General features: G+C 44.6%; 1 protein-coding gene across 2 annotated transcripts in view; it reads left to right on the top strand.

Moving 5' to 3' along the window:
• Positions 1-7607: 7607 nt before the first annotated feature.
• Positions 7608-12191, top strand: part of Sec24AB (Protein transport protein Sec24AB) — a 152044-nt gene continuing 147460 nt past the window's right edge. For both annotated transcript variants that reach the window (XM_075690742.1, XM_075690734.1), the window contains exon 1: positions 7608-7763. The gene's annotated coding sequence lies outside the window, so the exon portion shown is untranslated. The remainder of the gene's footprint in view (positions 7764-12191) is intronic.

Here is a 12191-nt window from a genome sequence, read left to right as displayed (position 1 = left end):
GCGTATCTATTAACGGGCAACTTATGCCATACAGCAGAAGTCACAGGTTCTTGGGAGTCGTAATTGAGAGACCTATCTTGGACTCCGCACGTGAATTACGTGAAAAAGCGGCTGACTGCTATCTGTCACTTGTTCAGGTTCCTTGCAGGAAAAGTTGGGGAGTATCTACGCACGCTATGTTACAGCTGTACATGGCGTTGTTTGTTGGATTCCTGCGATACAGCCTGCCTGCAATATCCAACATCTGCAAGACTAACCTGCGTACGATTCAGAGTATTCGAGCCCAAGCCCTTAAGATATGTCTTGGCTTACCACGCAGTGCATCAACGGCTGAAACTACTGCCCTTGCGCAGGATTATCCAATCAAGACGCACATTACCGTTGAGACAATGCTTATGCATCTCAGGCATTATGCTAGGACCCCTTCCCACCACTTGGCGAGCCTCACTGCTGCAAGGCCCTGCTCGACATTTAGAGGTATTGTCAGTGCACATCGTGCGTCGTTTACTTCAGGGCACGCACCTGCGGCCAAGCCAGCGTTTCCTCCGTGGTGTTTGAGCCGTCCACAAATACATATAATGATTCCAGGACTACAGAAGAAGACAGATCTACCGGCCCCTGCTCTAAAACAGCTGAGCTTACTTCTTTTACATGAAAAGTACAGCAACCACGTGCACATCTATACCGATGGATCGACTACGTCGTGCAGTTCTGGTGGTGCCGTGGTTATACCAACGCGAGGAATGACACTGCGGTTCAAGATATCGCATGTCACGACCTCAACGGCGGCAGAACTAACGGCCCTGCGTCGAGCACTGGAATTCATTGATTCTGAAAGACCTAGAAAATGGGCTGTGTTCTGTGATTCAAAACCGGCATAACAGTGCACGCAGTCAGTTCTCCGACACGGATGTCATGACCAAGTGACATACGAAATCGTGAAACTTTACCATAACGTCCAACAAAAAGGTCACGAGGTCATTTTTCAATGGGTACCCTGCCATTGTGAAATCAGTGGCAATGATTCCGCCGATAACGCTGCCCGCACAGCACATCAAGAAGAGCACAGCGTTCCAATTCCGCTTTCGAGGACAGACGCTGCAAGGCAGCTTCGACACCTGGCACGCAGTCTCACAATGACCGAGTGGAACTCGCCAAACTTACGACTTACACGACTGCATAAACTAAACCCCTCCCTGCAACTCCGACCTCCACTCGGACTTCTTCGACGGGAAGCTACGCTTCTCTGTCGCCTTTGGTTAGGAGTTGCTTTCACAAAGGCATACTCTACATCAATTGGAGTGACTGACAGTGCAGCATGCGAGGTCTGTGGCACCGAAGAAAACATCGACCACCTGCTGTGCCACTGTCCACGATATGCCCCAGAGAGACAAGAACTTGCCAAAGCTTTCCAAAAACTGGACAATCGGCCGCTTTCTGTGCAGGTGCTGCTGGAACCTCCCCCCCCCCCCCCCCCCCATCGCCCGTCGGCCTATAAAGCGGTGAAGGCGCTTTTGTGTTTCTTAAGGACGACGGGTTTGTGCGACCATCTGTTACTATCAATGCAATTTCTGTAAGACCACACGCGTCAGCGAACTCACCGCAACTTCCTTCTTTCCTTCCCTCCTCTCTCTTCCTGTGATCTTTGTTTCCCTCTTTCCCATTCCCCCGGTGTAGGGTAGCCAACCGGACGTTATTCTGGTCAACCTCCCTGCCTTCTACTTTTCTCTTTCCTTCACCTCCTAAGCAAAATTACACCCTTTTGCCACACAACGATAATCGTCATCTGTCTTGTCCGCATTTCCTTTCTTTATCGTGGCGAGCCCGGTATACTTCCCAGTAACGAACGACATGCGCGTTATCAGCATGACATAGCATTCCCGACAAAAAAGTAGCGGGCGCGGCGTTTTCAAGAAAGGAAACGCAAGCAAGGAAGATGACGATTGTCGTTGAGTGGCTATGTTGAGTGGCAAATATACATCCCAAAGGTTGTACCTTTGCCTAAGAGTGCAGCATTCTCGACAGGAAAGTAGCGGGCGCGGCGTTTTCAAGAAAGAAAAGCCCAAGCAAGGCACATGACGATTATTGTTGTGTGGCAAGATACGACCTGCACTCTAAGAACAGTTTACACCCTTTGGCGTGCCCCTTCTGCCACACAACGATAATCGTCATCTGCCTTGATGCGTTTCCTTTCTTTAACGCTGCGAGCCCGGAACTTTCCAGTACACTCTAAGAACAGTTTACACCCTTTGGCTTGCCCCTTCTGCCACACAAAAATAATCGTCATCTGCCTTGATGCGTTTCCTTTCTTTATCGCTGCGAGCCCAGAACTTTCCAGTAACGAATGGCAAGCGCGTTATCAACATAGAACAGTTTACACCCTTTGGAGTGCCCCTTCTGATAACGCGCGTGCCGTTCGTCACTGGAAAGTTCCGGGCTTGCAGCGATAAAGAAAGGAAACGCATCAAGGCAGATGACGATTATTTTTGTGTGGCAGAAGGGGCAAGCCAAAGGGTGTAAACTGTTCTTAGAGTGTAACGAACGGCACGCGCGTTATCAGAAGGGGCACTCCAAAGGGTGTAAACTGTTCTACTGGAAAGTTCCGGGCTCGCAGCGTTAAAGAAATGAAACGCATCAAGGCAGATGACAATTATCGTTGTGTGGCAGAAGGGGCACGCCAAAGGGTGTAAACTGTTCTTAGAGTGTGTACATTTGTTTAACTTGCGCACGCTATACATAGTATGCACGTACGTCATTCAATGATACTCCGCGACTTCCGGTTTACGGCAGCGCCATCTTGGCGGACCTATAGGCATAGAGTTTCTCACTACATTACCTAGAGGGAAATCTGGCGCTGCTGCGCTGTGGTATGCATGGGAATGCCGGTATATTGTGGATTCGGATTGGCATCGTTCTCGTAGAGACAGGACACCTTGAAGACGCGCTTGGCAAGTACCGTTCCGTCTGTCCCAATGATTAATTTCCTACTAGAACAGCACGTGAAAAGCTGTTTTAACTTTATTATTACGCGAAAACATGTTTTGTTTAACTATGAGAACTTTTTATTGTGTGTACGACTACATGTTACGTAAAAAGTATCAGCGGGCCGCTAAAGTTGGAGAACAGACGACAAGGTTCGCGCTCGCTTTGAAACAATTGGTCGTTTGTTCTTGCTTTTCTTCGCTTGGTCATGCATCGTGGGTGAGTAAAGATGTAATATGCGTGAATGAAAACATTTTATGAAGATTTTACTTTGAGAACGCGTTATTTGCGTAGCCATATCCACGTTTTAGACGAAGCCTCTTACAACACCAGCCAACACGAGCCTCGCAGACACATATACCGTCATTCCCATGACGGCACGGTGCCCCCTTAAAAAACTCCCATGGACGGTGGCGCCAGATTACCCTCTAGGTGTTATAGTGAGAAACTCTATGCCTATAGGTCTATGCACGCGCGCCTGTTGATAAGGTACCCCAAGATGGCGGAAGCAGACGACAGCAGCGGATGTGACGTCACGTGCATACTATGTAAGTAGCTTTCGATTTTGGTTCTACGTAATGAAAATGCGACATGGCAGGTCCACGACCTACAGAACTCCAGACCTGCACAGATCTCCCTGCTCCAGCACGCCTCGTCTAGTTCGCCCCTTTACGCCCCTTTACGAGCAGAGTGGCGCTAGTTATAACCTGTTCGCTGTAGTCTGCTTCTGCAATTTCTTCAGCGCTCGTGCTGCCATTTCGACAGGCACAAAGCACTTATATTGGCGGAAAATGAATAAATTCACAAATATAAGAAGAAAACAGAAATTTTCGAATGCTTTGTGTTTGAATAGTGAAACTAGAGGAGGAGAAGCGGTGGAAGAAATGTAAACAACAAGCATAGGTGGCAGCTGCAATGCTAGAGTGACGGCATAAGTTTTCCCTTTCCTAGCCTCCGTAAGAGACTGGAAAAATTGTTTTAAAATATTCATAGGATAATCTAGCTTTCTTGAGTTGACTACAGATAGCGTAATGCCGTAGATGGCATTAGGATTTACTGCTGTGTGCCGTAGTGAAAGGCACATGATCTGGTAAAAGTATTCACGAGTAAGTCCTCCACCCGTTATGTGCAATAGGTTGATCGATTCTGCTTCAAGGAGAGGTGAGCATATCTTGTTTTTAATGTCGTTGGATGTGTAGCTCAGTAGAAAGCTTGCAAAAGCGATCCCAATGCTTTAAAACGTGCTGCACTGCGGGCCTTAAATTGTGTCATGGAACTCTTTTCAAACTGTAAAGCTAGCTTTTCTGCGTGGTACGGCGGCGGCAGCATAACGGAGGTGCGAAAGATACGTACGCAGTGAAGCTGTGTGCGTAATTCTCTTTTTGAACTCACGACGCATTCACGGACAACTTTTAAGAGTTAAAATGAGTGGTAATCGTTCTGTTGTCGAACATTGCGGTGGTTTCGATCAAGTTTCTAAAGAGCGCAGAAGCGAATTTTACAACGTATACAATGAATCTGTTGTGTACTTTACGAGCTCTATAAACAATGTGACTTATAATAATCTGCAAGATCTGTGCGGTTTGCTACTGCCTGAAAAATGCAATAGGAGCGGCTATTTAACGTTATATTTAGCAGCGGACTACACGCTCCGACATTTTTTAGGTTCGGGCAGTCAACTTTTGGAGCCAAGTGACCGATCAAAGCCTTGTGACATCACTGTCACTGTGTTCGCAAAAATCATCAACTAGACAAGCAGTTCGTCACAACACAACAGCCGCCGTACTAATTACAAGGCCATACCAGTCAACCGTAGAGTAGCTGACGAACAGGTTATGAAAGCGACACTAACGGCCAACGGTTGAACGAGAGTGCGCGCAAGTGGCTCTCATAGAAAGCGGATATCTGTGCAGGTCTGGAGTTCCAGTAGGTCGTGGGTCGGTCATGTTACAGTGTACTAGAATAGGGGCAGTGTGTTCAGGAAGCGCCCGCCGCTGAGGCGCTTCATGTAGATAGCACGAGATGGCGCTGTAGGAACATGGGCTGTACGAAACGTACGGCGCAGTGCCAGCCCTGCACGCTGATATTTTGATAATCGTTTTCTGTTGCAATCAAATAGACGTGCAAATGCTCGGCGGATGTTAAGATGCATCCCCGAAACTCACTACATATAAGAGATGAATTGTATGTGTACTTCTAGCGCATCTCAACACCCAAGACACATTTATTAACCTGACAGCAAAGGTTTTGCAGACACAGAAGTAATGGCGTAAAGCCGTTAAATTTGTTTTGAGCCACGTTGCTACGTAAGCAGAAATTATTCGAACGGAAAAGTCGGCTGCAAATAACGCCGTAGTAAAGGACATCGAATTGATCTAAACCAACTCGGATTCCAGGTGCACACATTTTCTTTTGCGGTTCGCATTCATAAAAAAGCGGCCCCGGCATCCGCGACCCAACGTCAAGCACTTAGTTCCTCAGCCGCTGTTGTAGAAGAGAAGGCAAAACAACATGCACGTACATAGCCCACAGCCAAAGAGCTTCCCTGCTTGGCATTTACCTTCTTTCGCCATAAACATTTGTCCCTCGTTCTGTTTCGCGAGCCCCCCGCAACTACATAAGTTTCTGAGCATGTGTTGGTGGTCTAGTTGGTTAAGCATGATTACAAAGACGGCGCCGAATAAAACAACACACGAAGAAGGGGGATACGAGACAGTACGTAGTACGCACTAACAACTCACAGTTGTTAGTGCGCCTACGTGCTGTCTCGTGTCCCCCTTCTTCGTGTGTTGTTTTACTCGGCGCCGTCTTTGTAATACATAAGTTTATTCGTGATCTTTTTTTATTTACATCATTAAGTGTTCCTGAACGTCAGGCTCATGTGCGAGTATGAGACACACCGACATCCTACATTTCTATGGAAGGAATAAAACAGGTAGGAAAGACGCTAAGTAAAAGACATCTCTGCAAAACTACACACAGTATGCCAAAACACAGAAAAACAGTGCAAGTACATTCCTACCCAAACAATGGAGACCTACAGCGGAATTAATATGCGCAAATAAATTACTTCATTCATTTTTAATTATATTAACAAAATTAGCTTTTTGAAAGCACCAGAAAAAGTTGTGCATTAAGATGAAAAAGACAAAGAAGGGTCAGCATACATATGTTGCACCAGCCTGCTAAGAACAGTATAGCTAACTTTACAGTGCAATTTCTTTTTTCGTCGTGCTTCTCTCCACTGATTAACACTTTTTACGTAAAAGTGCAGCCTTGTTAGGACATAAAAAAACGCACAACTGCTGATGTGAAATTATCAGCATGTAATTTGCAGCATATATGACGTAGCCAAATTTAAAGCTTTCACTAGAATCATGACATCAACTATGCTGTCGCTGCAAAGCTCCTCTTTGCGGAAGAAGGTTCTAAATATATTCCCCCAAGTTTCTTTAGTGCTTCGAAAAGCAACTTGGACGGATACAGCAATCCTCCCCTGTCACAAATTTCGTGAATTTTGAGACTGCTACTGACACTAGAGTTCTGCAAAAGAAGAGAGCGGCAGTCCTCACATTTCTTGCGAGCAAAAAATTTCTGCGCGACATACCCTGCCATATGTAACGGATGAGGCGGTCACCGCTCCTTTCCTCCACATAAGTCCGGTGCTCTGCCGGAGTATTGTTTAGCCTTTGCTCTACCAGCGTAAGATTTCCAGCTTCAACTAACTCGTCAATTGTGGCGCAACGTCCCCTTCCTTGTCAAAATTATCAGGTGAGTCAAGTAGCGATACCAAATGTTTACTGACCTCTGGGTTCCCTGTTTGCATTGCCTTCGCCAAGATATAAAAAGGCAATTCACAACAATCAAAAATTGAGGCGGCGTTGGGTGATCGTTGGATCCGCACGACTACTTCACAAGAAGTTCTCCAACTTTTATTGGCTTAGTCTAGATCTCAACATGTATTTAAAACCCTCTCCTTCCAAGTATTCTAACAGAGCCAAAGTGCTGCACAATGTCACACGGAGCCCATCTGACGTCGACTGGCTCAAGCCGCAAAGTCCTTTTGCAATGGAAAGCATATTTCGCGCCAGCGAACAGGGACAGAAGGGAGACGACACCACAATGCGCTAACTTCAACAACTTGATTTTCAGGAAACACCCACCTATTTAACCCATGCACAGTTAAATAGGCCGGTGTTTCCTGACAATCAAGTTAAAGTTAGCGCATTGTGGGGCCGTCTCCCTTCTGTCCTTGTTCGCTGGCGCTAAATATGCTTTCGAAGTCAGTCAACCAACACGCCCAACAAATGGCAATCCTTTTGCATGTGACTCCCAATGAGACAGAAACTCGAGGAATGCCTTCAGAGCCCTTCAGAGCAAGCACACGGCAAGCACGCTGCAACTGGCCGCAACACCACAGAACGCAACACACGGAGAATGCGTCCGTACAGCCCGTGCGACTGCAGCGCCGCCGCATACATCCGGGACCTGTCTACGCTCCCGGCTTCAAAGCGGTGCGTGGTGTGCTGCGCCGTCTGAACACACTGCCCCTATCTAGTACACTGTAGTCATGTCGAAAATCTATTTCTGGTACGTAATTTCCGCTTCCTTTTTCTAGTGCATTCTGGGTTGAATGCCACGTTGTTTTGAGGGCGCATGCGTATCAAGGCATTTCCGGCAGTCGGAACGTAACGTCAGCCTGCTGCTTCTTCCACGGGAAGTATGTGTGTTTTATAGAAGTAAAAGACGAAGCCGTCGAGCTGCGCTTTAACCATTTCTAAGTGAGTATCGGAGCGTTTGACGGCTCCTCACGGGTAATAGGTTCCTAGGCAAATCATTTTTATTGTGTCGTCGACAACTCGGTACCACTTGACCTGCGATCGACGGGCCAGCTTTTCGGCGACTCTTCCCCCTGTTTTTTTTAAAAAAAGAAGGCTTAATCGTGCCTTCGATGCGGTATTTTGCACAGATAAACACGCATTCGTTCTACTGGACACACGTATACGCACGCTGTTTCGAAGGTTTTGCAATGTGGGGCATTTGAAACTGACGTCTTCGTGGCATTGACGCGTAAGCACTGCCGCATCATCGGTAAGCGACGCAGTGATGTTGCTTATTTTTGCCATTATTATTTTTCGCGGAATGTGTTCCATGACAGTGTAATCGCATTTATTAAATATAGTTCATGAGATTACTCGGAAAGCTCCGGGTTTATGATACAAACAAGTGGCAGTGCAGCGGGTAGACGAAGCAGGAAACCTGGGGAGAAGTCGCTGATGCCGTATCGTAGCCTTGAATTTGATCGCAGCTATATGCTTGAGCGCTCATCCTTCCAAGTTTTGTCATTTATGACCTCTTTGCTCGTGCTTGTGGCCAGCGCGTTGCACTTTGTCTAATCGAAACGCTCTTTCCCGCCCTGGGATGTGCAGTCACTGACCTTGTGCAAGTGCGGCAGATTTTTTTTACTTGCCGTGAGCTCTCGGTCTGGTCATTTACTGCACATCAGGCTATCAGTCATCGTAATGTTGCTGTAGTAGAGTTGCGAAATAAACGCGCTGGTCATAGTGCCGGTGTTTTGCTGGTGTTTTGCACTCTTGTGTATCATGTAAAGTTTTATGTAGACATACACCGTCTGAGGAAACGCGATTATTTCATAGCTCTCTGCTAGCAGGATTGACCATATCAAATGTGCCCCGAAGTGTGGATGGTATTTTCCTGTTTTTGGTACTTTTCTTTAATACTAGCACTTTTGTTCTGCGGATGTACCTTTCACTTTTCCCAGTGACAGAAGTTGCGCCTGCATGTTCTAACAGCAGCACACCTCTCGCAACTTTAGGATACCAGCGCCTCCTTCAAGCATTATCCTTTTTTAAGATGATTTTGTTGAGTAAAGGTGAAACTCACTGATGTCAATAATATAGGTATAGTGAACCTGGTACGTTAATGAGAATAGGTGGGTAGATGTTAAAGAATTTTTCGTGTACAGCATGGTGGTTGGAATAGCAAGTCATGTCGCTTATTGAGAAACTTCTAACATGCTCGTTTTTCTTTTTTTTCATTGTCACACTGTGATCTTATAGGTTAGCAAATGCCACTTTGCTTATGGCAGCTTCCCAAACAGTTGTCTGCACTTACTGCACTTACTGCATAAACTGTAACTGCAATGATACAGCACAACTTGAGTGCTCCAATTTAGGTGAGCATATTGTTTGATAAATAAATTATTTGCATTTCTAGCTTACACTTTGCTTAGGTGTAGGAAACACAAGTTAATCGAAACAGAGTATTGCAAATTTTTTTTCTAGTGTACAAGGAGTTCAAACAACAGGGATTGGTACGTGGTGTTTTAGCATGTATAACAGTGAAGAATTCATTGAGGAATTCAAGGATGCAGAGCATGTATGCTTGTACAATGCTTTGTGTGCATGTGTTTATGGCTATATGCATGAATCTCTTTCCTGTTACTACAAGCACTGTTGCAGCTTTTACATAGTGCTGTTGAAGAAGTTATGTCAAAAGGAAGCATTGACTGTTGTAGCTACTTGGCTGTTTGTATGCATTGGATGCTCCATATGCATAACACTTGGTGCATTCTAGGACAGGCCTTATTGGCCACTTAACAGAGTAGTTCCATATATATTGGCAACGTGCATTTATGTATAAGTATTTACAGAGCCTGGAGCATTTGGGGATTTACAAATTATGAAGCACTGAGCAACAAGAATGCAGCAGGTTGGAACATTTTGCATGAATGCTTCAACATGCATTTAGGTATTTTACATGGAATACAAACACTTACGAGTAAGAAAAAATCTGAGTAGTGGTTGCAGTATTATAATATGAACTACCAAGAAAGATTTCTGGATCATGGAGCCATCGAGAAACCCTGTTCTTCTATGTCTTCTGTGTGCTGCCTGTGATTGTGCGGTAGTTTCACTTTTTGTGTGCAGTCAGTGTAACATCTGTGCCAGATGTTAGACTGCAGGAAAATTTAGCTTTTCTGTTGGCTTTTGAAGTGCACAGCTTCGTCTGTCTTTGTCGATGTTTGCGATAGTGAACATGCTGTGGGCCTAGTAGTCTGTTGCTGAAGTAAAGGAGAATAGCATAAATGCAACACAGTAAACAAGCTGCAATGGTTTAATTGTGTGGCTAGTGTGTGTGCCCAGATGTTATGAATATTGCATGGAACATGTTTGTTCTTTCGTGAGCATGATTCCAGAGTGAAAATTTTGTGAAAGGCACAACAAAAGAACTTTGATATACAAAAGAAACGGATGTTAATCTTTTTGGTCAAAGTGTCTGAATTTATACAGGCAACACGAATTCACTACTGTGGGAAGTTTCGCGGTGACCTACCATGCACATTTATTATGGTCACCTTGTTCCAGAGGGTCTGATGGATAGTTGATATATACTTAGTGTTGAAGGTGGACACTAAATGTGAAAAGAAGGGCTGCAAGTGCTTGGGTCTTGTTCTTTACAAAACATGTACAAGGTAGATGTACAAGTAGCAAAAATAATTGTGAAGCTGAAGGAATGAAAGATGATTAGGCTGTGTTGTGTATGGTAGAAGCATTTTCTATGCAATACTCTGGTGTCAAGATTCAAATTCTTCTTATAATGTTTTGTTGTACAGATTGTATCCTCGTTATGAGTAGCTTGCCAATCGACAGTATTTAGGCTATGGTTAAGGGGGTCCGAGTTTCTCAAAGGGAGTGTACTTGGGGCTTGTGGTTCCATGAAAGCCTTTGATTCATATTAAGTTGAGGTTGACAGATTAGGTTTGCTTTTCAGGAATGAGCATCTGATCAATTTCTGTCACAATGTTCTTATTGAGATGGCAACATACAGTTTTACAACATATTACAAAGTCATAAAACAGTATGCTGACCAAAAAAGGTGTGGTTAAAGGATAGAAAAAGTTCTTTTGGCTTCCACAGGTGGCCGTTGGTCAGTAATCTTGGTTTTATTCTACAGTCTTGTAATATAAATTTGGTTACCAATGAGACAACACATTATGAAATGACAGTTTCGCCCAGTTTTGCAGCAATTGTGAAATTTGATTTTCATGGTTTTTCCGAGCTGTTCTGTTGTTCTGGACAAACGTCATGAGCTCTTTCACTCTAACCTCTTGGCTGGTTTAAATAGGGAAGTAGCCAATTATCAGCAGGGTCATGTTTGGGAGAATATCAGGAAATGGGGAAGAAAAACCACAATGACAATGAATGCAACATAAAGGTTTACTTCAGCATTTCTCTGCAAATTATGTAAAGACAGGCACCATCATGTTTATGAGGCCTTGTTAATATTCGCTACCTGTTGTGATGTGTTTTTATCCAATAGTTACATAATCATGATATATGGCATCAGAATTAGAGGTGCATAGGAACAAAATAGGAATTAGTTACTTTTGAGCCTCCCCTTGTAGCAGTGAGCAGTATGGATCAAAATGGTGGGACAAACCATTAGATTGGTGTTGGTAATGAGTAAATAAGATTGTGCTCTTCACCTTACCACCATTCTGTCGCTGGTAAAGTGACAACTGGAAGGTGGTTACCTGCTGCAATAGCTTATTGGCTGTTGTGTTCACAGTTGAGCATCAGGTCAGAGGCTTGATTTTCGACCACAGCAGTCACATTTGGATGGAATTGTAATGCAAAAACAATTGTATACTATATTTAGCTGCATGCTAAGGAAGACCATGCGGTCAGAATTATTCTGGTACCTTCCGCTAGGACAATCCACCCAGCCCACTGTGCAGCTTTGAGACATCATCAGTTATTGCTACATGGATATATGGGCCTGTAGAGAGTTTCTGGCAGTCACCCAAGACCAAATTCTTTCCTCTGTAACGTGGAGTGTAAATATGACCATGTAAAATATTTAGTGCATTTGTTGCTGTGGGGTAAATTGTTCTGGGGTAAATGACTCATAAGGTATGAAACGGCTTAGTGACTGATGCTCAGTGGTTGACACTTAAGCTCTGCATATCTTTTTCTGTGTTAGTTAATCATGCAAATGAAAGTTAATAACTATCATGGAAATGCACACTATTTTGCTTTCCCCACCCCTTTTTTTTTTTCATAAGGGTGCATCTTGCAGAGAGTGTATGTAGAATATCAAGACAGTGCTAACAGGGCCACCACTGTTTTCATAATGCAAGGTTGTAAAAATTTGGTGACCTAGTTGACGGCATATTTGAAGTGTGG

This window comes from Dermacentor variabilis, chromosome 1, assembly GCF_050947875.1.
Source record: "Dermacentor variabilis isolate Ectoservices chromosome 1, ASM5094787v1, whole genome shotgun sequence".
In the NCBI taxonomy this organism is placed as follows: Eukaryota; Metazoa; Arthropoda; class Arachnida; order Ixodida; family Ixodidae; genus Dermacentor; species Dermacentor variabilis.
Note: the sequence above shows the minus strand (reverse complement) of the source record. Positions and strands in the feature narration are given on the sequence as shown.